The following is a 22,983-nucleotide window of genomic DNA, read 5'->3' on the forward strand; positions in this document are numbered from 1 at the left end:
AAGGCCACAGGCCGACCCGTCACGCCAATGCGCCGCAGGCCCCACATCCGTAACTCTCTTCGACTTTCCTGTCCAACCCTCAAGGGGTTCGTCACATCCATGAGCACGGACGCTCCTGGTGCACCAAGCCGTTCGTGGGGCCCTGTGTGGGGGGGTATGCGTGTGCGTTTGTGACTGCGTGTGCATGTGTGCGTGGGTGCGTGCGTGAGAGAGTGCCTGCATGCGTGTGCGTGGGTGTGTGTGTGGGTACGCGCGCGTTTGCCCTCGCACCTCTGTGGGTGGGTGCGGGTGGACCTATGCGCTGGTGTGGAGCCAGTCCTCTGTAATCTCACAGGGCCACCTGCTCTCGGGCCAGGGCCTCGAAATCGCCGTCCGCCACCTACAGACATCCATCCCTTGTCTGTCACTCGAACCCTGTCTTCTTCCACCAGCTCTGGGCCCCCAACAGGACCCAACAGGCCTGGCACTAACCTGCTACTCCTCCAACCCACCGGCGCTGAAACTGCCTGTCCCTACAACTTCCCTTGGCGACAGAGGACGCTGAGCTGCCTGCTGTCTGCAATCTCTTGGGAGCCCCAAAACACAAGGCCTTGCCTGATATTAGTACAGAGCCTGTCCACAGCCACCCAACCCTCAGCATCGATGGCTGTTGGCCTGCTAGCCTAGACCGAGCCAGCCCAAGGCCTGCTGCCCACTCTGCCTATCCTCACCGCGAGGCAAAGAGGCTACAAGGCTGGGGTCGCCTGCCACAGTGCCAGTCTTGGGGCAAGGACCGTGCTGCACTGAGAACTAGGACACAAGCCCGGGGCCGGCCGCTGGACTCCTCTGCCTCAATCCCGCACCCCTCCACGGCCTCCACGGAAGGCGGAGGTTCCCAACGGGACAGAGGGCTGGCCGCCACTACAAGGCACTCCCCGCACAGCGGTCCCGAAACCAGGCCTAACCTCAGCAGGCAGGCTCTTTCTGGCCCTGCACTCTGGCCTCAAGCCACTCCTTGGCCTCGCAGCAGCCTAGTCCCGGTCTGACTGCCCACCAGGGCATGGCAGGAAGCTCTGACCCACACCCGATGACACCAACTCCAACTGGACAAGGGGCAGAGCACAAACAAGGAGACGAGCTCCCCCACTCCAGCACAACTCCAACTCGCAACTCGGCCCCGGCCACTGCAACCGGACAACCAAACCCGGGCCCCACGCACGCCCCCAGAAGAAACCGCGCACCCACTCCTCACCGAGGAGGCTCCACTATCCACCTGAACACAGGCTCCTCTTCCTGCTACCCACTACCACGAAACTCTGGGCAACCGCAGTGCTGGCACACCAAACACTGGGAGTCCCCGGGCCACCAGCGTCCAGCCTGGGGACGTGGGCTAGCCCACACCACAGGCACAGACCTTGAGCAACAAGAACTCGAGACCACACTTCTGGTCATGGCACGCCCCCGGGGGCGCCATTTGCCAAGAGCTCTCTTGGAAAACACCTAGACTCCTCCACCTCTTCCTCCCCGGGGACAGCCCACTGGCCGCCCGCCACAGCTCAGCAGGCCAAAGGCCAGGGATACCCTTGGTGGGCATGGGCTGCCTCTGAGCCCCAGCCAAACAAACCGGCCCCTTGGGCGTCTACACAACCCAGAGCAGCCAAAGCAGGGCAAGGTCGGAGTGCCGGGGAGGCGGTGTGGAGCCAGCGCGCCTGGCAGGTGGGAAGAATGTGCGTGACTGCCAGTCGGGCGGGCCCCACTCCCTACACGGCCTGAGGAAAGCCGAGTGCTGGACCTCAGTCACCGATGAGAAGGACGGTTATAGAGTTCTCACTCATTTTGTTCAGCTTCCAAGGAATGTTATTTGGGGGAGTCATCATCGATCCAGGCACACACATTCTCTGTGCGCGAAGCACGACATGGCAAGCTTGGCCGGCGCAGGCGGCGCCGGGCAGGCCATTGTCTTGCAACGCCAAGTGGCAAGCCGTGAGCGGCTCCCACCCGCACCAAGGTCAACGCAAGCCCGTTGGGCACAGGAAAGGCTTACCTTCCTGTCCTTGGGGCGATGCACTGGCCAGGGCCGGACCCGCAGCGCGCCGGGTGTCTCGCGCCGCTTCCGGGGTACACGGCTGCCTGGCGCGGCGGCCAACCTGCGGCCCCGCCGAATCAAGGCGTCCTGGGACATCAGCGCCTGCCCACACAAGGCAAAACAAGAGCACCGTTGAGTAAAGGACCGCGGCTGTAGGCTGACCGGTCGGCGCCAACTCTCCGTGGGTCCCCAGGTCCCTAGCTGTCTTACACTCTCCTCTGCGGCCCTCCGAGGGGTCGTCAAGATCAGGGGCTCGGGTGCCCGAGGCACGCCATGCCATCGGTGTGGGACCCCCACTGGAGAAAGGAAGGGTCCCAGGGCTTCTTAGCCCCATGGCCAGGTACCTCTGCAGAGCTGCCTTCGTGTGGTGCATGTATGTTAGTAAGGACTACACCTTCCTCTCCCCTACACTAGCTGTGACGTTCAAACGTTCTGGATCTCAGTCACCGACGTCGTGGCGGGAAAGAGTTTTCACTCATTTTGTTCAGCTATTCCAAGGAATGTTTGCTGGCGAGTCATCATCGATCCAAGCATATCATCTCTGTGTCTAATGCAGGACACGGCAGGCTTGGCTGGCGCAAGCAGCCCGGGGCAGGCCGTTGTGTTGCAAGGCCAACTGGCAAGCCGGGAGCGGCTCCCACCCGCACCCCAAGGTCAACGCAAGCGCGTTGGGCACAGGGAGGCTTACCTTCCTCTCCTCGGGGGCGATGCACTGCCCAGGACCGGATCCACAGCAGGCCTGGCGTCTTGGGCCGCTTCGAGGTTACACGGCTCCCTGGGGCTGGCACCACCGAATCAAGGCGTCCTGGGACATCAGCGCCTGGGGTCAGAAGGCACAACAAAAGCGCCGTTGAGTAAAGCACCGAGGCTGTAGGCTGACCGGTCGGCGCCAACCCTCCGTGGGTCCCAGGTCCCTAGCTGTCTAACACTCTCCTCTGGGGCCCCCCGGGGGGGTCGTCAAGATCGTGGGCACGCGGGCCGAGGCACACCGTGCCATCGGTGTGTGACCCTCCACTCGAGGAGGGGTGGGTGCCAGGACTTCTTAGCCCCATGGCCGGGTACCTGTGCAGAGCTGCCTTCGGGTGGCGCATGGATGTCAGGAAGGACTACACCTTCCTCTCCCCTACACTAGCTGTGTCATGCAAAAGTGCTGGACCTCAGTCACCGATGCGTGAGACGGGAATGAGTTTTCACTCATTTTGTTCAGCTTTTCCAAGGAATGTTTTTTTTGGGGAATCATCATCGATCCGAGCACATCCTCTGGGTGCCAAGCAGGACACGGCAAGCTTGGCTGGCGCGGGCGGCACTGGGCAGGCCATCGTCTTGCTACGCCAAGTGGCAAGCCGTGAGCGGCTCCCACCCGCACCCCAAGGTCAACGCAAGCGCGTTGGGCACAGGGAGGCTTACCTTCCTCTCCTTGGGGCGATGCACTGGCCAGGGCCGGACCCGCAGCAGGCCGGGCAACTCGCGCCGCTTCAACCTTACACTGCTCCCTGGGCCCCGCGGCCAACCTGTGGCCCCAGAGACTTAAGGTGCCCGGAGACATCAGCGCCTGGGAGCCAAGACAAAACAAGAGCCCCGTTGAGTAAAGGACCAAGGCCACAGGCCGACCCGTCACGCCAACGCGCCGCAGGCCCCACATCCGTAACTCTCTTCGACTTTCCTGTCCAACCCTCAAGGGGTTCGTCACATCCATGAGCACGGACGCTCCTGGTGCACCAAGCCGTTCGTGGGGCCCTGTGTGTGGGGGTATGCGTGTGCCTTTGTGACTGCGTGTGCATGTGTGCGTGGGTGCGTGCGTGAGAGAGTGCCTGCATGCGTGTGCGTGGGTGTGTGTGTGGGTACGCGCGCGTTTGCCCTCGCACCTCTGTGGGTGGGTGCGGGTGGACCTATGCGGTGGTGTGGAGCCAGTCCTCTGTAATCTCACAGGGCCACCTGCTCTCGGGCCAGGGCCTCGAAATCGCCGTCCGCCACCTACAGACATCCATCCCTTGTCTGTCACTCGAACCCTGTCTTCTTCCACCAGCTCTGGGCCCCCAACAGGACCCAACAGGCCTGGCACTAACCTGCTACTCCTCCAACCCACTGGCGCTGAAACTGCCTGTCCCTACAACTTCCCTTGGCGACAGAGGACGCTGAGCTGCCTGCTGTCTGCAATCTCCTGGGAGCCCCAAAACACAAGGCCTTGCCTGATATTAGTACAGAGCCTGTCCACAGCCACCCAACCCTCAGCATCGATGGCTGTTGGCCTGCTAGCCTAGACCGAGCCAGCCCAAGGCCTGCTGCCCACTCTGCCTATCCTCACCGCGAGGCAAAGAGGCTACAAGGCTGGGGTCGCCTGCCACAGTGCCAGTCTTGGGGCAAGGACCGTGCTGCACTGAGAACTAGGACACAAGCCCGGGGCCGGCCGCTGGACTCCTCTGCCTCAATCCCGCACCCCTCCACGGCCTCCACGGAAGGCGGAGGTTCCCAACGGGACAGAGGGCTGGCCGCCACTACAAGGCACTCCCCGCACAGCGGTCCCGAAACCAGGCCTAACCTCAGCAGGCAGGCTCTTTCTGGCCCTGCACTCTGGCCTCAAGCCACTCCTTGGCCTCGCAGCAGCCTAGTCCCGGTCTGACTGCCCACCAGGGCATGGCAGGAAGCTCTGACCCACACCCGATGACACCAACTCCAACTGGACAAGGGGCAGAGCACAAACAAGGAGACGAGCTCCCCCACTCCAGCACAACTCCAACTCGCAACTCGGCCCCGGCCACTGCAACCGGACAACCAAACCCGGGCCCCACGCACGCCCCCAGAAGAAACCACGCACCCACTCCTCACCGAGGAGGCTCCACTATCCACCCGAACACAGGCTCCTCTTCCTGCTACCCACTACCACGAAACTCTGGGCAACCGCAGTGCTGGCACACCAAACACTGGGAGTCCCCGGGCCACCAGCGTCCAGCCTGGGGCCGTGGGCTAGCCCACACCACAGGCACAGACCTTGAGCAACAAGAACTCGAGACCACACTTCTGGTCATGGCACGCCCCCGGGGGCGCCATTTGCCAAGAGCTCTCTTGGAAAACACCTAGACTCCTCCACCTCTTCCTCCCCGGGGACAGCCCACTGGCCGCCCACCACAGCTCAGCAGGCCAAAGGCCAGGGATACCCTTGGTGGGCATGGGCTGCCTCTGAGCCCCAGCCAAACAAACCGGCCCCTTGGGCGTCTACACAACCCAGAGCAGCCAAAGCAGGGCAAGGTCGGAGTGCCGGGGAGGCGGTGTGGAGCCAGCGCGCCTGGCAGGTGGGAAGAATGTGCGTGACTGCCAGTCGGGCGGGCCCCACTCCCTACACGGCCTGAGGAAAGCCGAGTGCTGGACCTCAGTCACCGATGAGAAGGACGGTTATAGAGTTCTCACTCATTTTGTTCAGCTTCCAAGGAATGTTATTTGGGGGAGTCATCATCGATCCAGGCACACACATGCTCTGTGCGCGAAGCACGACATGGCAAGCTTGGCCGGCGCAGGCGGCGCCGGGCAGGCCATTGTCTTGCAACGCCAAGTGGCAAGCCGTGAGCGGCTCCCACCCGCACCAAGGTCAACGCAAGCCCGTTGGGCACAGGAAAGGCTTACCTTCCTGTCCTTGGGGCGATGCACTGGCCAGGGCCGGACCCGCAGCGCGCCGGGTGTCTCGCGCCGCTTCCGGGGTACACGGCTGCCTGGCGCGGCGGCCAACCTGCGGCCCCGCCGAATCAAGGCGTCCTGGGACATCAGCGCCTGCCCACACAAGTCAAAACAAGAGCACCGCTGAGTAAAGGACCGCGGCTGTAGGCTGACCGGTCGGCGCCAACTCTCCGTGGGTCCCCAGGTCCCTAGCTGTCTAACACTCTCCTCTGCGGCCCTCCGAGGGGTCGTCAAGATCAGGGGCTCGGGTGCCCGAGGCACGCCATGCCATCGGTGTGGGACCCCCACTGGAGAAAGGAAGGGTCCCAGGGCTTCTTAGCCCCATGGCCGGGTACCTCTGCAGAGCTGCCTTCGTGTGGTGCATGTATGTTAGTAAGGACTACACCTTCCTCTCCCCTACACTAGCTGTGACGTTCAAACGTTCTGGATCTCAGTCACCGACGTCGTGGCGGGAAAGAGTTTTCACTCATTTTGTTCAGCTATTCCAAGGAATGTTTGCTGGCGAGTCATCATCGATCCAAGCATATCATCTCTGTGTCTAATGCAGGACACGGCAGGCTTGGCTGGCGCAAGCAGCCCGGGGCAGGCCGTTGTGTTGCAAGGCCAACTGGCAAGCCGGGAGCGGCTCCCACCCGCACCCCAAGGTCAACGCAAGCGCGTTGGGCACAGGGAGGCTTACCTTCCTCTCCTCGGGGGCGATGCACTGCCCAGGACCGGATCCACAGCAGGCCTGGCGTCTTGGGCCGCTTCGAGGTTACACGGCTCCCTGGGGCTGGCACCACCGAATCAAGGCGTCCTGGGACATCAGCGCCTGGGGTCAGAAGGCACAACAAAAGCGCCGTTGAGTAAAGCACCGAGGCTGTAGGCTGACCGGTCGGCGCCAACCCTCCGTGGGTCCCAGGTCCCTAGCTGTCTAACACTCTCCTCTGGGGCCCCCCGGGGGGGTCGTCAAGATCGTGGGCACGGGGGCCGAGGCACACCGTGCCATCGGTGTGTGACCCTCCACTCGAGGAGGGGTGGGTGCCAGGACTTCTTAGCCCCATGGCCGGGTACCTGTGCAGAGCTGCCTTCGGGTGGCGCATGGATGTCAGGAAGGACTACACCTTCCTCTCCCCTACACTAGCTGTGTCATGCAAAAGTGCTGGACCTCAGTCACCGATGCGTGAGACGGGAATGAGTTTTCACTCATTTTGTTCAGCTTTTCCAAGGAATGTTTTTTTTGGGGAATCATCATCGATCCGAGCACATCCTCTGGGTGCCAAGCAGGACACGGCAAGCTTGGCTGGCGCGGGCGGCACTGGGCAGGCCATCGTCTTGCTACGCCAAGTGGCAAGCCGTGAGCGGCTCCCACCCGCACCCCAAGGTCAACGCAAGCGCGTTGGGCACAGGGAGGCTTACCTTCCTCTCCTTGGGGCGATGCACTGGCCAGGGCCGGACCCGCAGCAGGCCGGGCAACTCGCGCCGCTTCAACCTTACACTGCTCCCTGGGCCCCGCGGCCAACCTGTGGCCCCAGAGACTTAAGGTGCCCGGAGACATCAGCGCCTGGGAGCCAAGACAAAACAAGAGCCCCGTTGAGTAAAGGACCAAGGCCACAGGCCGACCCGTCACGCCAACGCGCCGCAGGCCCCACATCCGTAACTCTCTTCGACTTTCCTGTCCAACCCTCAAGGGGTTCGTCACATCCATGAGCACGGACGCTCCTGGTGCACCAAGCCGTTCGTGGGGCCCTGTGTGGGGGGGTATGCGTGTGCCTTTGTGACTGCGTGTGCATGTGTGCGTGGGTGCGTGCGTGAGAGAGTGCCTGCATGCGTGTGCGTGGGTGTGTGTGTGGGTACGCGCGCGTTTGCCCTCGCACCTCTGTGGGTGGGTGCGGGTGGACCTATGCGCTGGTGTGGAGCCAGTCCTCTGTAATCTCACGGGGCCACCTGCTCTCGGGCCAGGGCCTCGAAATCGCTGCCCGCCACCTACAGACATCCATCCCTTGTCTGTCACTCGAACCCTGTCTTCTTCCACCAGCTCTGGGCCCCCAACAGGACCCAACAGGCCTGGCACTAACCTGCTACTCCTCCAACCCACCGGCGCTGAAACTGCCTGTCCCTACAACTTCCCTTGGCGACAGAGGACGCTGAGCTGCCTGCTGTCTGCAATCTCTTGGGAGCCCCAAAACACAAGGCCTTGCCTGATATTAGTACAGAGCCTGTCCACAGCCACCCAACCCTCAGCATCGATGGCTGTTGGCCTGCTAGCCTAGACCGAGCCAGCCCAAGGCCTGCTGCCCACTCTGCCTATCCTGACCGCGAGGCAAAGAGGCTACAAGGCTGGTATCGCCTGCCACAGTGCCAGTCTTGGGGCAAGGACCGTGCTGCACTGAGAACTAGGACATAAGCGCGGGGCCGGCCGCTGGACTCCTCTGCCTCAATCCCGCACCCCTCCATGGCCTCCACGGAAGGCGGAGGTTCCCAACGGGACAGAGGGCTGGCCGCCACTACAAGGCACTCCCCGCACAGCGGTCCCGAAACCAGGCCTAACCTCAGCAGGCAGGCTCTTTCTGGCCCTGCACTCTGGCCTCAAGCCACTCCTTGGCCTCGCAGCAGCCTAGTCCCGGTCTGACTGCCCACCAGGGCATGGCAGGAAGCTCTGACCCACACCCGATGACACCAACTCCAACTGGAGCCCGAACACAGGCTCCTCTTCCTGCTACCCACTACCACGAAACTCTGGGCAACCGCAGTGCTGGCACACCAAACACTGGGAGTCCCCGGGCCACCAGCGTCCAGCCTGGGGACGTGGGCTAGCCCACACCACAGGCACAGACCTTGAGCAACAAGAACTCGAGACCACACTTCTGGTCATGGCACGCCCCCGGGGGCGCCATTTGCCAAGAGCTCTCTTGGAAAACACCTAGACTCCTCCACCTCTTCCTCCCCGGGGACAGCCCACTGGCCGCCCGCCACAGCTCAGCAGGCCAAAGGCCAGGGATACCCTTGGTGGGCATGGGCTGCCTCTGAGCCCCAGCCAAACAAACCGGCCCCTTGGGCGTCTACACAACCCAGAGCAGCCAAAGCAGGGCAAGGTCGGAGTGCCGGGGAGGCGGTGTGGAGCCAGCGCGCCTGGCAGGTGGGAAGAATGTGCGTGACTGCCAGTCGGGCGGGCCCCACTCCCTACACGGCCTGAGGAAAGCCGAGTGCTGGACCTCAGTCACCGATGAGAAGGACGGTTATAGAGTTCTCACTCATTTTGTTCAGCTTCCAAGGAATGTTATTTGGGGGAGTCATCATCGATCCAGGCACACACATGCTCTGTGCGCGAAGCACGACATGGCAAGCTTGGCCGGCGCAGGCGGCGCCGGGCAGGCCATTGTCTTGCAACGCCAAGTGGCAAGCCGTGAGCGGCTCCCACCCGCACCAAGGTCAACGCAAGCCCGTTGGGCACAGGAAAGGCTTACCTTCCTGTCCTTGGGGCGATGCACTGGCCAGGGCCGGACCCGCAGCGCGCCGGGTGTCTCGCGCCGCTTCCGGGGTACACGGCTGCCTGGCGCGGCGGCCAACCTGCGGCCCCGCCGAATCAAGGCGTCCTGGGACATCAGCGCCTGCCCACACAAGGCAAAACAAGAGCACCGTTGAGTAAAGGACCGCGGCTGTAGGCTGACCGGTCGGCGCCAACTCTCCGTGGGTCCCCAGGTCCCTAGCTGTCTAACACTCTCCTCTGCGGCCCTCCGAGGGGTCGTCAAGATCAGGGGCTCGGGTGCCTGAGGCACGCCATGCCATCGGTGTGGGACCCCCACTGGAGAAAGGAAGGGTCCCAGGGCTTCTTAGCCCCATGGCCGGGTACCTCTGCAGAGCTGCCTTCGTGTGGTGCATGTATGTTAGTAAGGACTACACCTTCCTCTCCCCTACACTAGCTGTGACGTTCAAACGTTCTGGATCTCAGTCACCGACGTCGTGGCGGGAAAGAGTTTTCACTCATTTTGTTCAGCTATTCCAAGGAATGTTTGCTGGCGAGTCATCATCGATCCAAGCATATCATCTCTGTGTCTAATGCAGGACACGGCAGGCTTGGCTGGCGCAAGCAGCCCGGGGCAGGCCGTTGTGTTGCAAGGCCAACTGGCAAGCCGGGAGCGGCTCCCACCCGCACCCCAAGGTCAACGCAAGCGCGTTGGGCACAGGGAGGCTTACCTTCCTCTCCTCGGGGGCGATGCACTGCCCAGGACCGGATCCACAGCAGGCCTGGCGTCTTGGGCCGCTTCGAGGTTACACGGCTCCCTGGGGCTGGCACCACCGAATCAAGGCGTCCTGGGACATCAGCGCCTGGGGTCAGAAGGCACAACAAAAGCGCCGTTGAGTAAAGCACCGAGGCTGTAGGCTGACCGGTCGGCGCCAACCCTCCGTGGGTCCCAGGTCCCTAGCTGTCTAACACTCTCTTCTGGGGCCCCCCGGGGGGGTCGTCAAGATCGTGGGCACGGGGGCCGAGGCACATCGTGCCAACGGTGTGTGACCCTCCACTCGAGGAGGGGTGGGTGCCAGGACTTCTTAGCCCCATGGCCGGGTACCTGTGCAGAGCTGCCTTCGGGTGGCGCATGGATGTCAGGAAGGACTACACCTTCCTCTCCCCTACACTAGCTGTGTCATGCAAAAGTGCTGGACCTCAGTCACCGATGCGTGAGACGGGAATGAGTTTTCACTCATTTTGTTCAGCTTTTCCAAGGAATGTTTTTTTTGGGGAATCATCATCGATCCGAGCACATCCTCTGGGTGCCAAGCAGGACACGGCAAGCTTGGCTGGCGCGGGCGGCACTGGGCAGGCCATCGTCTTGCTACGCCAAGTGGCAAGCCGTGAGCGGCTCCCACCCGCACCCCAAGGTCAACGCAAGCGCGTTGGGCACAGGGAGGCTTACCTTCCTCTCCTTGGGGCGATGCACTGGCCAGGGCCGGACCCGCAGCAGGCCGGGCAACTCGCGCCGCTTCAACCTTACACTGCTCCCTGGGCCCCGCGGCCAACCTGTGGCCCCAGAGACTTAAGGTGCCCGGAGACATCAGCGCCTGGGAGCCAAGACAAAACAAGAGCCCCGTTGAGTAAAGGACCAAGGCCACAGGCCGACCCGTCACGCCAACGCGCCGCAGGCCCCACATCCGTAACTCTCTTCGACTTTCCTGTCCAACCCTCAAGGGGTTCGTCACATCCATGAGCACGGACGCTCCTGGTGCACCAAGCCGTTCGTGGGGCCCTGTGTGGGGGGGTATGCGTGTGCCTTTGTGACTGCGTGTGCATGTGTGCGTGGGTGCGTGCGTGAGAGAGTGCCTGCATGCGTGTGCGTGGGTGTGTGTGTGGGTACGCGCGCGTTTGCCCTCGCACCTCTGTGGGTGGGTGCGGGTGGACCTATGCGCTGGTGTGGAGCCAGTCCTCTGTAATCTCACAGGGCCACCTGCTCTCGGGCCAGGGCCTCGAAATCGCCGTCCGCCACCTACAGACATCCATCCCTTGTCTGTCACTCGAACCCTGTCTTCTTCCACCAGCTCTGGGCCCCCAACAGGACCCAACAGGCCTGGCACTAACCTGCTACTCCTCCAACCCACCGGCGCTGAAACTGCCTGTCCCTACAACTTCCCTTGGCGACAGAGGACGCTGAGCTGCCTGCTGTCTGCAATCTCCTGGGAGCCCCAAAACACAAGGCCTTGCCTGATATTAGTACAGAGCCTGTCCACAGCCACCCAACCCTCAGCATCGATGGCTGTTGGCCTGCTAGCCTAGACCGAGCCAGCCCAAGGCCTGCTGCCCACTCTGCCTATCCTCACCGCGAGGCAAAGAGGCTACAAGGCTGGGGTCGCCTGCCACAGTGCCAGTCTTGGGGCAAGGACCGTGCTGCACTGAGAACTAGGACACAAGCCCGGGGCCGGCCGCTGGACTCCTCTGCCTCAATCCCGCACCCCTCCACGGCCTCCACGGAAGGCGGAGGTTCCCAACGGGACAGAGGGCTGGCCGCCACTACAAGGCACTCCCCGCACAGCGGTCCCGAAACCAGGCCTAACCTCAGCAGGCAGGCTCTTTCTGGCCCTGCACTCTGGCCTCAAGCCACTCCTTGGCCTCGCAGCAGCCTAGTCCCGGTCTGACTGCCCACCAGGGCATGGCAGGAAGCTCTGACCCACACCCGATGACACCAACTCCAACTGGACAAGGGGCAGAGCACAAACAAGGAGACGAGCTCCCCCACTCCAGCACAACTCCAACTCGCAACTCGGCCCCGGCCACTGCAACCGGACAACCAAACCCGGGCCCCACGCACGCCCCCAGAAGAAACCGCGCACCCACTCCTCACCGAGGAGGCTCCACTATCCACCCGAACACAGGCTCCTCTTCCTGCTACCCACTACCACGAAACTCTGGGCAACCGCAGTGCTGGCACACCAAACACTGGGAGTCCCCGGGCCACCAGCGTCCAGCCTGGGGCCGTGGGCTAGCCCACACCACAGGCACAGACCTTGAGCAACAAGAACTCGAGACCACACTTCTGGTCATGGCACGCCCCCGGGGGCGCCATTTGCCAAGAGCTCTCTTGGAAAACACCTAGACTCCTCCACCTCTTCCTCCCCGGGGACAGCCCACTGGCCGCCCGCCACAGCTCAGCAGGCCAAAGGCCAGGGATACCCTTGGTGGGCATGGGCTGCCTCTGAGCCCCAGCCAAACAAACCGGCCCCTTGGGCGTCTACACAACCCAGAGCAGCCAAAGCAGGGCAAGGTCGGAGTGCCGGGGAGGCGGTGTGGAGCCAGCGCGCCTGGCAGGTGGGAAGAATGTGCGTGACTGCCAGTCGGGCGGGCCCCACTCCCTACACGGCCTGAGGAAAGCCGAGTGCTGGACCTCAGTCACCGATGAGAAGGACGGTTATAGAGTTCTCACTCATTTTGTTCAGCTTCCAAGGAATGTTATTTGGGGGAGTCATCATCGATCCAGGCACACACATGCTCTGTGCGCGAAGCACGACATGGCAAGCTTGGCCGGCGCAGGCGGCGCCGGGCAGGCCATTGTCTTGCAACGCCAAGTGGCAAGCCGTGAGCGGCTCCCACCCGCACCAAGGTCAACGCAAGCCCGTTGGGCACAGGAAAGGCTTACCTTCCTGTCCTTGGGGCGATGCAGTGGCCAGGGCCGGACCCGCAGCGCGCCGGGTGTCTCGCGCCGCTTCCGGGGTACACGGCTGCCTGGCGCGGCGGCCAACCTGCGGCCCCGCCGAATCAAGGCGTCCTGGGACATCAGCGCCTGCCCACACAAGGCAAAACAAGAGCACCGTTGAGTAAAGGACCGCGGCTGTAGGCTGACCGGTCGGCGCCAACTCTCCGTGGGTCCCCAGGTCCCTAGCTGTCTAACACTCTCCTCTGCGGCCCTCCGAGGGGTCGTCAAGATCAGGGGCTCGGGTGCCCGAGGCACGCCATGCCATCGGTGTGGGACCCCCACTGGAGAAAGGAAGGGTCCCAGGGCTTCTTAGCCCCATGGCCGGGTACCTCTGCAGAGCTGCCTTCGTGTGGTGCATGTATGTTAGTAAGGACTACACCTTCCTCTCCCCTACACTAGCTGTGACGTTCAAACGTTCTGGATCTCAGTCACCGACGTCGTGGCGGGAAAGAGTTTTCACTCATTTTGTTCAGCTATTCCAAGGAATGTTTGCTGGCGAGTCATCATCGATCCAAGCATATCATCTCTGTGTCTAATGCAGGACACGGCAGGCTTGGCTGGCGCAAGCAGCCCGGGGCAGGCCGTTGTGTTGCAAGGCCAACTGGCAAGCCGGGAGCGGCTCCCACCCGCACCCCAAGGTCAACGCAAGCGCGTTGGGCACAGGGAGGCTTACCTTCCTCTCCTCGGGGGCGATGCACTGCCCAGGACCGGATCCACAGCAGGCCTGGCGTCTTGGGCCGCTTCGAGGTTACACGGCTCCCTGGGGCTGGCACCACCGAATCAAGGCGTCCTGGGACATCAGCGCCTGGGGTCAGAAGGCACAACAAAAGCGCCGTTGAGTAAAGCACCGAGGCTGTAGGCTGACCGGTCGGCGCCAACCCTCCGTGGGTCCCAGGTCCCTAGCTGTCTAACACTCTCCTCTGGGGCCCCCCGGAGGGGTCGTCAAGATCGTGGGCACGCGGGCCGAGGCACACCGTGCCATCGGTGTGTGACCCTCCACTCGAGGAGGGGTGGGTGCCAGGACTACTTAGCCCCATGGCCGGGTACCTGTGCAGAGCTGCCTTCGGGTGGCGCATGGATGTCAGGAAGGACTACACCTTCCTCTCCCCTACACTAGCTGTGTCATGCAAAAGTGCTGGACCTCAGTCACCGATGCGTGAGACGGGAATGAGTTTTCACTCATTTTGTTCAGCTTTTCCAAGGAATGTTTTTTTTGGGGAATCATCATCGATCCGAGCACATCCTCTGGGTGCCAAGCAGGACACGGCAAGCTTGGCTGGCGCGGGCGGCACTGGGCAGGCCATCGTCTTGCTACGCCAAGTGGCAAGCCGTGAGCGGCTCCCACCCGCACCCCAAGGTCAACGCAAGCGCGTTGGGCACAGGGAGGCTTACCTTCCTCTCCTTGGGGCGATGCACTGGCCAGGGCCGGACCCGCAGCAGGCCGGGCAACTCGCGCCGCTTCAACCTTACACTGCTCCCTGGGCCCCGCGGCCAACCTGTGGCCCCAGAGACTTAAGGTGCCCGGAGACATCAGCGCCTGGGAGCCAAGACAAAACAAGAGCCCCGTTGAGTAAAGGACCAAGGCCACAGGCCGACCCGTCACGCCAACGCGCCGCAGGCCCCACATCCGTAACTCTCTTCGACTTTCCTGTCCAACCCTCAAGGGGTTCGTCACATCCATGAGCACGGACGCTCCTGGTGCACCAAGCCGTTCGTGGGGCCCTGTGTGGGGGGGTATGCGTGTGCCTTTGTGACTGCGTGTGCATGTGTGCGTGGGTGCGTGCGTGAGAGAGTGCCTGCATGCGTGTGCGTGGGTGTGTGTGTGGGTACGCGCGCGTTTGCCCTCGCACCTCTGTGGGTGGGTGCGGGTGGACCTATGCGCTGGTGTGGAGCCAGTCCTCTGTAATCTCACAGGGCCACCTGCTCTCGGGCCAGGGCCTCGAAATCGCCGTCCGCCACCTACAGACATCCATCCCTTGTCTGTCACTCGAACCCTGTCTTCTTCCACCAGCTCTGGGCCCCCAATAGGACCCAACAGGCCTGGCACTAACCTGCTACTCCTCCAACCCACCGGCGCTGAAACTGCCTGTCCCTACAACTTCCCTTGGCGACAGAGGACGCTGAGCTGCCTGCTGTCTGCAATCTCTTGGGAGCCCCAAAACACAAGGCCTTGCCTGATATTAGTACAGAGCCTGTCCACAGCCACCCAACCCTCAGCATCGATGGCTGTTGGCCTGCTAGCCTAGACCGAGCCAGCCCAAGGCCTGCTGCCCACTCTGCCTATCCTGACCGCGAGGCAAAGAGGCTACAAGGCTGGGGTCGCCTGCCACAGTGCCAGTCTTGGGGCAAGGACCGTGCTGCACTGAGAACTAGGACACAAGCCCGGGGCCGGCCGCTGGACTCCTCTGCCTCAATCCCGCACCCCTCCACGGCCTCCACGGAAGGCGGAGGTTCCCAACGGGACAGAGGGCTGGCCGCCACTACAAGGCACTCCCCGCACAGCGGTCCCGAAACCAGGCCTAACCTCAGCAGGCAGGCTCTTTCTGGCCCTGCACTCTGGCCTCAAGCCACTCCTTGGCCTCGCAGCAGCCTAGTCCCGGTCTGACTGCCCACCAGGGCATGGCAGGAAGCTCTGACCCACACCCGATGACACCAACTCCAACTGGACAAGGGGCAGAGCACAAACAAGGAGACGAGCTCCCCCACTCCAGCACAACTCCAACTCGCAACTCGGCCCCGGCCACTGCAACCGGACAACCAAACCCGGGCCCCACGCACGCCCCCAGAAGAAACCGCGCACCCACTCCTCACCGAGGAGGCTCCACTATCCACCCGAACACAGGCTCCTCTTCCTGCTACCCACTACCACGAAACTCTGGGCAACCGCAGTGCTGGCACACCAAACACTGGGAGTCCCCGGGCCACCAGCGTCCAGCCTGGGGACGTGGGCTAGCCCACACCACAGGCACAGACCTTGAGCAACAAGAACTCGAGACCACACTTCTGGTCATGGCACGCCCCCGGGGGCGCCATTTGCCAAGAGCTCTCTTGGAAAACACCTAGACTCCTCCACCTCTTCCTCCCCGGGGACAGCCCACTGGCCGCCCGCCACAGCTCAGCAGGCCAAAGGCCAGGGATACCCTTGGTGGGCATGGGCTGCCTCTGAGCCCCAGCCAAACAAACCGGCCCCTTGGGCGTCTACACAACCCAGAGCAGCCAAAGCAGGGCAAGGTCGGAGTGCCGGGGAGGCGGTGTGGAGCCAGCGCGCCTGGCAGGTGGGAAGAATGTGCGTGACTGCCAGTCGGGCGGGCCCCACTCCCTACACGGCCTGAGGAAAGCCGAGTGCTGGACCTCAGTCACCGATGAGAAGGACGGTTATAGAGTTCTCACTCATTTTGTTCAGCTTCCAAGGAATGTTATTTGGGGGAGTCATCATCGATCCAGGCACACACATGCTCTGTGCGCGAAGCACGACATGGCAAGCTTGGCCGGCGCAGGCGGCGCCGGGCAGGCCATTGTCTTGCAACGCCAAGTGGCAAGCCGTGAGCGGCTCCCACCCGCACCAAGGTCAACGCAAGCCCGTTGGGCACAGGAAAGGCTTACCTTCCTGTCCTTGGGGCGATGCACTGGCCAGGGCCGGACCCGCAGCGCGCCGGGTGTCTCGCGCCGCTTCCGGGGTACACGGCTGCCTGGCGCGGCGGCCAACCTGCGGCCCCGCCGAATCAAGGCGTCCTGGGACATCAGCGCCTGCCCACACAAGGCAAAACAAGAGCACCGTTGAGTAAAGGACCGCGGCTGTAGGCTGACCGGTCGGCGCCAACTCTCCGTGGGTCCCCAGGTCCCTAGCTGTCTAACACTCTCCTCTGCGGCCCTCCGAGGGGTCGTCAAGATCAGGGGCTCGGGTGCCCGAGGCACGCCATGCCATCGGTGTGGGACCCCCACTGGAGAAAGGAAGGGTCCCAGGGCTTCTTAGCCCCATGGCCGGGTACCTCTGCAGAGCTGCCTTCGTGTGGTGCATGTATGTTAGTAAGGACTACACCTTCCTCTCCCCTACACTAGCTGTGACGTTCAAACGTTCTGGATCTCAGTCACCGACGTCGTGGCGGGAAAGAGTTTTCACTCATTTTGTTCAGCTATTCCAAGGAATGTTTGCTGGCGAGTCATCATCGATCCAAGCATATCATCTCTGTGTCTAATGCAGGACACGGCAGGCTTGGCTGGCGCAAGCAGCCCGGGGCAGGCCGTTGTGTTGCAAGGCCAACTGGCAAGCCGGGAGCGGCTCCCACCCGCACCCCAAGGTCAACGCAAGCGCGTTGGGCACAGGGAGGCTTACCTTCCTCTCCTCGGGGGCGATGCACTGCCCAGGACCGGATCCACAGCAGGCCTGGCGTCTTGGGCCGCTTCGAGGTTACACGGCTCCCTGGGGCTGGCACCACCGAATCAAGGCGTCCTGGGACATCAGCGCCTGGGGTCAGAAGGCACAACAAAAGCGCCGTTGAGTAAAGCACCGAGGCTGTAGGCTGACCGGTCGGCGCCAACCCTCCGTGGGTCCCAGGTCCCTAGCTGTCTAACACTCTCCTCTGGGGCCCCCCGGAGGGGTCGTCAAGATCGTGGGCACGCGGGCCGAGGCACACCGTGCCATCGGTGTGTGACCCTCCACTCGAGGAGGGGTGGGTGCCAGGACTACTTAGCCCCATGGCCGGGTACCTGTGCAGAGCTGCCTTCGGGTGGCGCATGGATGTCAGGAAGGACTACACCTTCCTCTCCCCTACACTAGCTGTGTCATGCAAAAGTGCTGGACCTCAGTCACCGATGCGTGAGACGGGAATGAGTTTTCACTCATTTTGTTCAGCTTTTCCAAGGAATGTTTTTTTTGGGGAATCATCATCGATCCGAGCACATCCTCTGGGTGCCAAGCAGGACACGGCAAGCTTGGCTGGCGCGGGCGGCACTGGGCAGGCCATCGTCTTGCTACGCCAAGTGGCAAGCCGTGAGCGGCTCCCACCCGCACCCCAAGGTCAACGCAAGCGCGTTGGGCACAGGGAGGCTTACCTTCCTCTCCTTGGGGCGATGCACTGGCCAGGGCCGGACCCGCAGCAGGCCGGGCAACTCGCGCCGCTTCAACCTTACACTGCTCCCTGGGCCCCGCGGCCAACCTGTGGCCCCAGAGACTTAAGGTGCCCGGAGACATCAGCGCCTGGGAGCCAAGACAAAACAAGAGCCCCGTTGAGTAAAGGACCAAGGCCACAGGCCGACCCGTCACGCCAACGCGCCGCAGGCCCCACATCCGTAACTCTCTTCGACTTTCCTGTCCAACCCTCAAGGGGTTCGTCACATCCATGAGCACGGACGCTCCTGGTGCACCAAGCCGTTCGTGGGGCCCTGTGTGGGGGGGTATGCGTGTGCCTTTGTGACTGCGTGTGCATGTGTGCGTGGGTGCGTGCGTGAGAGAGTGCCTGCATGCGTGTGCGTGGGTGTGTGTGTGGGTACGCGCGCGTTTGCCCTCGCACCTCTGTGGGTGGGTGCGGGTGGACCTATGCGCTGGTGTGGAGCCAGTCCTCTGTAATCTCACAGGGCCACCTGCTCTCGGGCCAGGGCCTCGAAATCGCCGTCCGCCACCTACAGACATCCATCCCTTGTCTGTCACTCGAACCCTGTCTTCTTCCACCAGCTCTGGGCCCCCAACAGGACCCAACAGGCCTGGCACTAACCTGCTACTCCTCCAACCCACCGGCGCTGAAACTGCCTGTCCCTACAACTTCCCTTGGCGACAGAGGACGCTGAGCTGCCTGCTGTCTGCAATCTCCTGGGAGCCCCAAAACACAAGGCCTTGCCTGATATTAGTACAGAGCCTGTCCACAGCCACCCAACCCTCAGCATCGATGGCTGTTGGCCTGCTAGCCTAGACCGAGCCAGCCCAAGGCCTGCTGCCCACTCTGCCTATCCTCACCGCGAGGCAAAGAGGCTACAAGGCTGGGGTCGCCTGCCACAGTGCCAGTCTTGGGGCAAGGACCGTGCTGCACTGAGAACTAGGACACAAGCCCGGGGCCGGCCGCTGGACTCCTCTGCCTCAATCCCGCACCCCTCCACGGCCTCCACGGAAGGCGGAGGTTCCCAACGGGACAGAGGGCTGGCCGCCACTACAAGGCACTCCCCGCACAGCGGTCCCGAAACCAGGCCTAACCTCAGCAGGCAGGCTCTTTCTGGCCCTGCACTCTGGCCTCAAGCCACTCCTTGGCCTCGCAGCAGCCTAGTCCCGGTCTGACTGCCCACCAGGGCATGGCAGGAAGCTCTGACCCACACCCGATGACACCAACTCCAACTGGACAAGGGGCAGAGCACAAACAAGGAGACGAGCTCCCCCACTCCAGCACAACTCCAACTCGCAACTCGGCCCCGGCCACTGCAACCGGACAACCAAACCCGGGCCCCACGCACGCCCCCAGAAGAAACCGCGCACCCACTCCTCACCGAGGAGGCTCCACTATCCACCCGAACACAGGCTCCTCTTCCTGCTACCCACTACCACGAAACTCTGGGCAACCGCAGTGCTGGCACACCAAACACTGGGAGTCCCCGGGCCACCAGCGTCCAGCCTGGGGCCGTGGGCTAGCCCACACCACAGGCACAGACCTTGAGCAACAAGAACTCGAGACCACACTTCTGGTCATGGCACGCCCCCGGGGGCGCCATTTGCCAAGAGCTCTCTTGGAAAACACCTAGACTCCTCCACCTCTTCCTCCCCGGGGACAGCCCACTGGCCGCCCGCCACAGCTCAGCAGGCCAAAGGCCAGGGATACCCTTGGTGGGCATGGGCTGCCTCTGAGCCCCAGCCAAACAAACCGGCCCCTTGGGCGTCTACACAACCCAGAGCAGCCAAAGCAGGGCAAGGTCGGAGTGCCGGGGAGGCGGTGTGGAGCCAGCGCGCCTGGCAGGTGGGAAGAATGTGCGTGACTGCCAGTCGGGCGGGCCCCACTCCCTACACGGCCTGAGGAAAGCCGAGTGCTGGACCTCAGTCACCGATGAGAAGGACGGTTATAGAGTTCTCACTCATTTTGTTCAGCTTCCAAGGAATGTTATTTGGGGGAGTCATCATCGATCCAGGCACACACATGCTCTGTGCGCGAAGCACGACATGGCAAGCTTGGCCGGCGCAGGCGGCGCCGGGCAGGCCATTGTCTTGCAACGCCAAGTGGCAAGCCGTGAGCGGCTCCCACCCGCACCAAGGTCAACGCAAGCCCGTTGGGCACAGGAAAGGCTTACCTTCCTGTCCTTGGGGCGATGCAGTGGCCAGGGCCGGACCCGCAGCGCGCCGGGTGTCTCGCGCCGCTTCCGGGGTACACGGCTGCCTGGCGCGGCGGCCAACCTGCGGCCCCGCCGAATCAAGGCGTCCTGGGACATCAGCGCCTGCCCACACAAGGCAAAACAAGAGCACCGTTGAGTAAAGGACCGCGGCTGTAGGCTGACCGGTCGGCGCCAACTCTCCGTGGGTCCCCAGGTCCCTAGCTGTCTAACACTCTCCTCTGCGGCCCTCCGAGGGGTCGTCAAGATCAGGGGCTCGGGTGCCCGAGGCACGCCATGCCATCGGTGTGGGACCCCCACTGGAGAAAGGAAGGGTCCCAGGGCTTCTTAGCCCCATGGCCGGGTACCTCTGCAGAGCTGCCTTCGTGTGGTGCATGTATGTTAGTAAGGACTACACCTTCCTCTCCCCTACACTAGCTGTGACGTTCAAACGTTCTGGATCTCAGTCACCGACGTCGTGGCGGGAAAGAGTTTTCACTCATTTTGTTCAGCTATTCCAAGGAATGTTTGCTGGCGAGTCATCATCGATCCAAGCATATCATCTCTGTGTCTAATGCAGGACACGGCAGGCTTGGCTGGCGCAAGCAGCCCGGGGCAGGCCGTTGTGTTGCAAGGCCAACTGGCAAGCCGGGAGCGGCTCCCACCCGCACCCCAAGGTCAACGCAAGCGCGTTGGGCACAGGGAGGCTTACCTTCCTCTCCTCGGGGGCGATGCACTGCCCAGGACCGGATCCACAGCAGGCCTGGCGTCTTGGGCCGCTTCGAGGTTACACGGCTCCCTGGGGCTGGCACCACCGAATCAAGGCGTCCTGGGACATCAGCGCCTGGGGTCAGAAGGCACAACAAAAGCGCCGTTGAGTAAAGCACCGAGGCTGTAGGCTGACCGGTCGGCGCCAACCCTCCGTGGGTCCCAGGTCCCTAGCTGTCTAACACTCTCCTCTGGGGCCCCCCGGAGGGGTCGTCAAGATCGTGGGCACGCGGGCCGAGGCACACCGTGCCATCGGTGTGTGACCCTCCACTCGAGGAGGGGTGGGTGCCAGGACTACTTAGCCCCATGGCCGGGTACCTGTGCAGAGCTGCCTTCGGGTGGCGCATGGATGTCAGGAAGGACTACACCTTCCTCTCCCCTACACTAGCTGTGTCATGCAAAAGTGCTGGACCTCAGTCACCGATGCGTGAGACGGGAATGAGTTTTCACTCATTTTGTTCAGCTTTTCCAAGGAATGTTTTTTTTGGGGAATCATCATCGATCCGAGCACATCCTCTGGGTGCCAAGCAGGACACGGCAAGCTTGGCTGGCGCGGGCGGCACTGGGCAGGCCATCGTCTTGCTACGCCAAGTGGCAAGCCGTGAGCGGCTCCCACCCGCACCCCAAGGTCAACGCAAGCGCGTTGGGCACAGGGAGGCTTACCTTCCTCTCCTTGGGGCGATGCACTGGCCAGGGCCGGACCCGCAGCAGGCCGGGCAACTCGCGCCGCTTCAACCTTACACTGCTCCCTGGGCCCCGCGGCCAACCTGTGGCCCCAGAGACTTAAGGTGCCCGGAGACATCAGCGCCTGGGAGCCAAGACAAAACAAGAGCCCCGTTGAGTAAAGGACCAAGGCCACAGGCCGACCCGTCACGCCAACGCGCCGCAGGCCCCACATCCGTAACTCTCTTCGACTTTCCTGTCCAACCCTCAAGGGGTTCGTCACATCCATGAGCACGGACGCTCCTGGTGCACCAAGCCGTTCGTGGGGCCCTGTGTGGGGGGGTATGCGTGTGCCTTTGTGACTGCGTGTGCATGTGTGCGTGGGTGCGTGCGTGAGAGAGTGCCTGCATGCGTGTGCGTGGGTGTGTGTGTGGGTACGCGCGCGTTTGCCCTCGCACCTCTGTGGGTGGGTGCGGGTGGACCTATGCGCTGGTGTGGAGCCAGTCCTCTGTAATCTCACAGGGCCACCTGCTCTCGGGCCAGGGCCTCGAAATCGCCGTCCGCCACCTACAGACATCCATCCCTTGTCTGTCACTCGAACCCTGTCTTCTTCCACCAGCTCTGGGCCCCCAATAGGACCCAACAGGCCTGGCACTAACCTGCTACTCCTCCAACCCACCGGCGCTGAAACTGCCTGTCCCTACAACTTCCCTTGGCGACAGAGGACGCTGAGCTGCCTGCTGTCTGCAATCTCTTGGGAGCCCCAAAACACAAGGCCTTGCCTGATATTAGTACAGAGCCTGTCCACAGCCACCCAACCCTCAGCATCGATGGCTGTTGGCCTGCTAGCCTAGACCGAGCCAGCCCAAGGCCTGCTGCCCACTCTGCCTATCCTGACCGCGAGGCAAAGAGGCTACAAGGCTGGGGTCGCCTGCCACAGTGCCAGTCTTGGGGCAAGGACCGTGCTGCACTGAGAACTAGGACACAAGCCCGGGGCCGGCCGCTGGACTCCTCTGCCTCAATCCCGCACCCCTCCACGGCCTCCACGGAAGGCGGAGGTTCCCAACGGGACAGAGGGCTGGCCGCCACTACAAGGCACTCCCCGCACAGCGGTCCCGAAACCAGGCCTAACCTCAGCAGGCAGGCTCTTTCTGGCCCTGCACTCTGGCCTCAAGCCACTCCTTGGCCTCGCAGCAGCCTAGTCCCGGTCTGACTGCCCACCAGGGCATGGCAGGAAGCTCTGACCCACACCCGATGACACCAACTCCAACTGGACAAGGGGCAGAGCACAAACAAGGAGACGAGCTCCCCCACTCCAGCACAACTCCAACTCGCAACTCGGCCCCGGCCACTGCAACCGGACAACCAAACCCG

General features: G+C 62.9%; 18 non-coding genes across 18 annotated transcripts; all 18 read right to left on the minus strand.

The window, feature by feature from the left end:
* Positions 1 to 1,767: 1,767 nt before the first annotated feature.
* Positions 1,768 to 1,862, minus strand: LOC150044339 (small nucleolar RNA SNORD116). The gene has a single exon (XR_016533268.1). It is a non-coding gene; the product is annotated as a small nucleolar RNA SNORD116 (small nucleolar RNA).
* A 637-nt stretch (positions 1,863 to 2,499) lies between these two features.
* On the minus strand, positions 2,500 to 2,593 carry LOC150044340 (small nucleolar RNA SNORD116). Its single transcript, XR_016533312.1, has one exon. It is a non-coding gene; the product is annotated as a small nucleolar RNA SNORD116 (small nucleolar RNA).
* Positions 2,594 to 3,217: 624 nt separating this feature from the next.
* Positions 3,218 to 3,314, minus strand: LOC150044341 (small nucleolar RNA SNORD116). Its single transcript, XR_016533366.1, has one exon. It is a non-coding gene; the product is annotated as a small nucleolar RNA SNORD116 (small nucleolar RNA).
* Positions 3,315 to 5,427: 2,113 nt separating this feature from the next.
* On the minus strand, positions 5,428 to 5,522 carry LOC150044342 (small nucleolar RNA SNORD116). Its single transcript, XR_016533269.1, has one exon. It is a non-coding gene; the product is annotated as a small nucleolar RNA SNORD116 (small nucleolar RNA).
* A 637-nt stretch (positions 5,523 to 6,159) lies between these two features.
* On the minus strand, positions 6,160 to 6,253 carry LOC150044343 (small nucleolar RNA SNORD116). Its single transcript, XR_016533313.1, has one exon. It is a non-coding gene; the product is annotated as a small nucleolar RNA SNORD116 (small nucleolar RNA).
* A 624-nt stretch (positions 6,254 to 6,877) lies between these two features.
* Positions 6,878 to 6,974, minus strand: LOC150044344 (small nucleolar RNA SNORD116). The gene has a single exon (XR_016533367.1). It is a non-coding gene; the product is annotated as a small nucleolar RNA SNORD116 (small nucleolar RNA).
* Positions 6,975 to 8,924: 1,950 nt separating this feature from the next.
* On the minus strand, positions 8,925 to 9,019 carry LOC150044345 (small nucleolar RNA SNORD116). Its single transcript, XR_016533271.1, has one exon. It is a non-coding gene; the product is annotated as a small nucleolar RNA SNORD116 (small nucleolar RNA).
* Positions 9,020 to 9,656: 637 nt separating this feature from the next.
* On the minus strand, positions 9,657 to 9,750 carry LOC150044346 (small nucleolar RNA SNORD116). The gene has a single exon (XR_016533315.1). It is a non-coding gene; the product is annotated as a small nucleolar RNA SNORD116 (small nucleolar RNA).
* Positions 9,751 to 10,374: 624 nt separating this feature from the next.
* On the minus strand, positions 10,375 to 10,471 carry LOC150044347 (small nucleolar RNA SNORD116). Its single transcript, XR_016533368.1, has one exon. It is a non-coding gene; the product is annotated as a small nucleolar RNA SNORD116 (small nucleolar RNA).
* Positions 10,472 to 12,584: 2,113 nt separating this feature from the next.
* On the minus strand, positions 12,585 to 12,679 carry LOC150044348 (small nucleolar RNA SNORD116). The gene has a single exon (XR_016533272.1). It is a non-coding gene; the product is annotated as a small nucleolar RNA SNORD116 (small nucleolar RNA).
* A 637-nt stretch (positions 12,680 to 13,316) lies between these two features.
* LOC150044349 (small nucleolar RNA SNORD116) lies at positions 13,317 to 13,410 on the minus strand. The gene has a single exon (XR_016533316.1). It is a non-coding gene; the product is annotated as a small nucleolar RNA SNORD116 (small nucleolar RNA).
* A 624-nt stretch (positions 13,411 to 14,034) lies between these two features.
* Positions 14,035 to 14,131, minus strand: LOC150044350 (small nucleolar RNA SNORD116). Its single transcript, XR_016533369.1, has one exon. It is a non-coding gene; the product is annotated as a small nucleolar RNA SNORD116 (small nucleolar RNA).
* Positions 14,132 to 16,244: 2,113 nt separating this feature from the next.
* Positions 16,245 to 16,339, minus strand: LOC150044351 (small nucleolar RNA SNORD116). Its single transcript, XR_016533273.1, has one exon. It is a non-coding gene; the product is annotated as a small nucleolar RNA SNORD116 (small nucleolar RNA).
* Positions 16,340 to 16,976: 637 nt separating this feature from the next.
* Positions 16,977 to 17,070, minus strand: LOC150044352 (small nucleolar RNA SNORD116). The gene has a single exon (XR_016533317.1). It is a non-coding gene; the product is annotated as a small nucleolar RNA SNORD116 (small nucleolar RNA).
* A 624-nt stretch (positions 17,071 to 17,694) lies between these two features.
* Positions 17,695 to 17,791, minus strand: LOC150044353 (small nucleolar RNA SNORD116). The gene has a single exon (XR_016533371.1). It is a non-coding gene; the product is annotated as a small nucleolar RNA SNORD116 (small nucleolar RNA).
* A 2,113-nt stretch (positions 17,792 to 19,904) lies between these two features.
* Positions 19,905 to 19,999, minus strand: LOC150044354 (small nucleolar RNA SNORD116). The gene has a single exon (XR_016533274.1). It is a non-coding gene; the product is annotated as a small nucleolar RNA SNORD116 (small nucleolar RNA).
* Positions 20,000 to 20,636: 637 nt separating this feature from the next.
* Positions 20,637 to 20,730, minus strand: LOC150044355 (small nucleolar RNA SNORD116). Its single transcript, XR_016533318.1, has one exon. It is a non-coding gene; the product is annotated as a small nucleolar RNA SNORD116 (small nucleolar RNA).
* Positions 20,731 to 21,354: 624 nt separating this feature from the next.
* LOC150044356 (small nucleolar RNA SNORD116) lies at positions 21,355 to 21,451 on the minus strand. The gene has a single exon (XR_016533372.1). It is a non-coding gene; the product is annotated as a small nucleolar RNA SNORD116 (small nucleolar RNA).
* Between the last annotated feature and the right edge of the window lie 1,532 nt (positions 21,452 to 22,983).

The sequence above is a fragment of the Megascapheus bottae genome, chromosome 30 (assembly GCF_031878675.1).
Source record: "Megascapheus bottae isolate mThoBot1 chromosome 30, mThoBot2.hap1, whole genome shotgun sequence".
Classification (NCBI taxonomy): domain Eukaryota; kingdom Metazoa; phylum Chordata; class Mammalia; order Rodentia; family Geomyidae; genus Megascapheus; species Megascapheus bottae.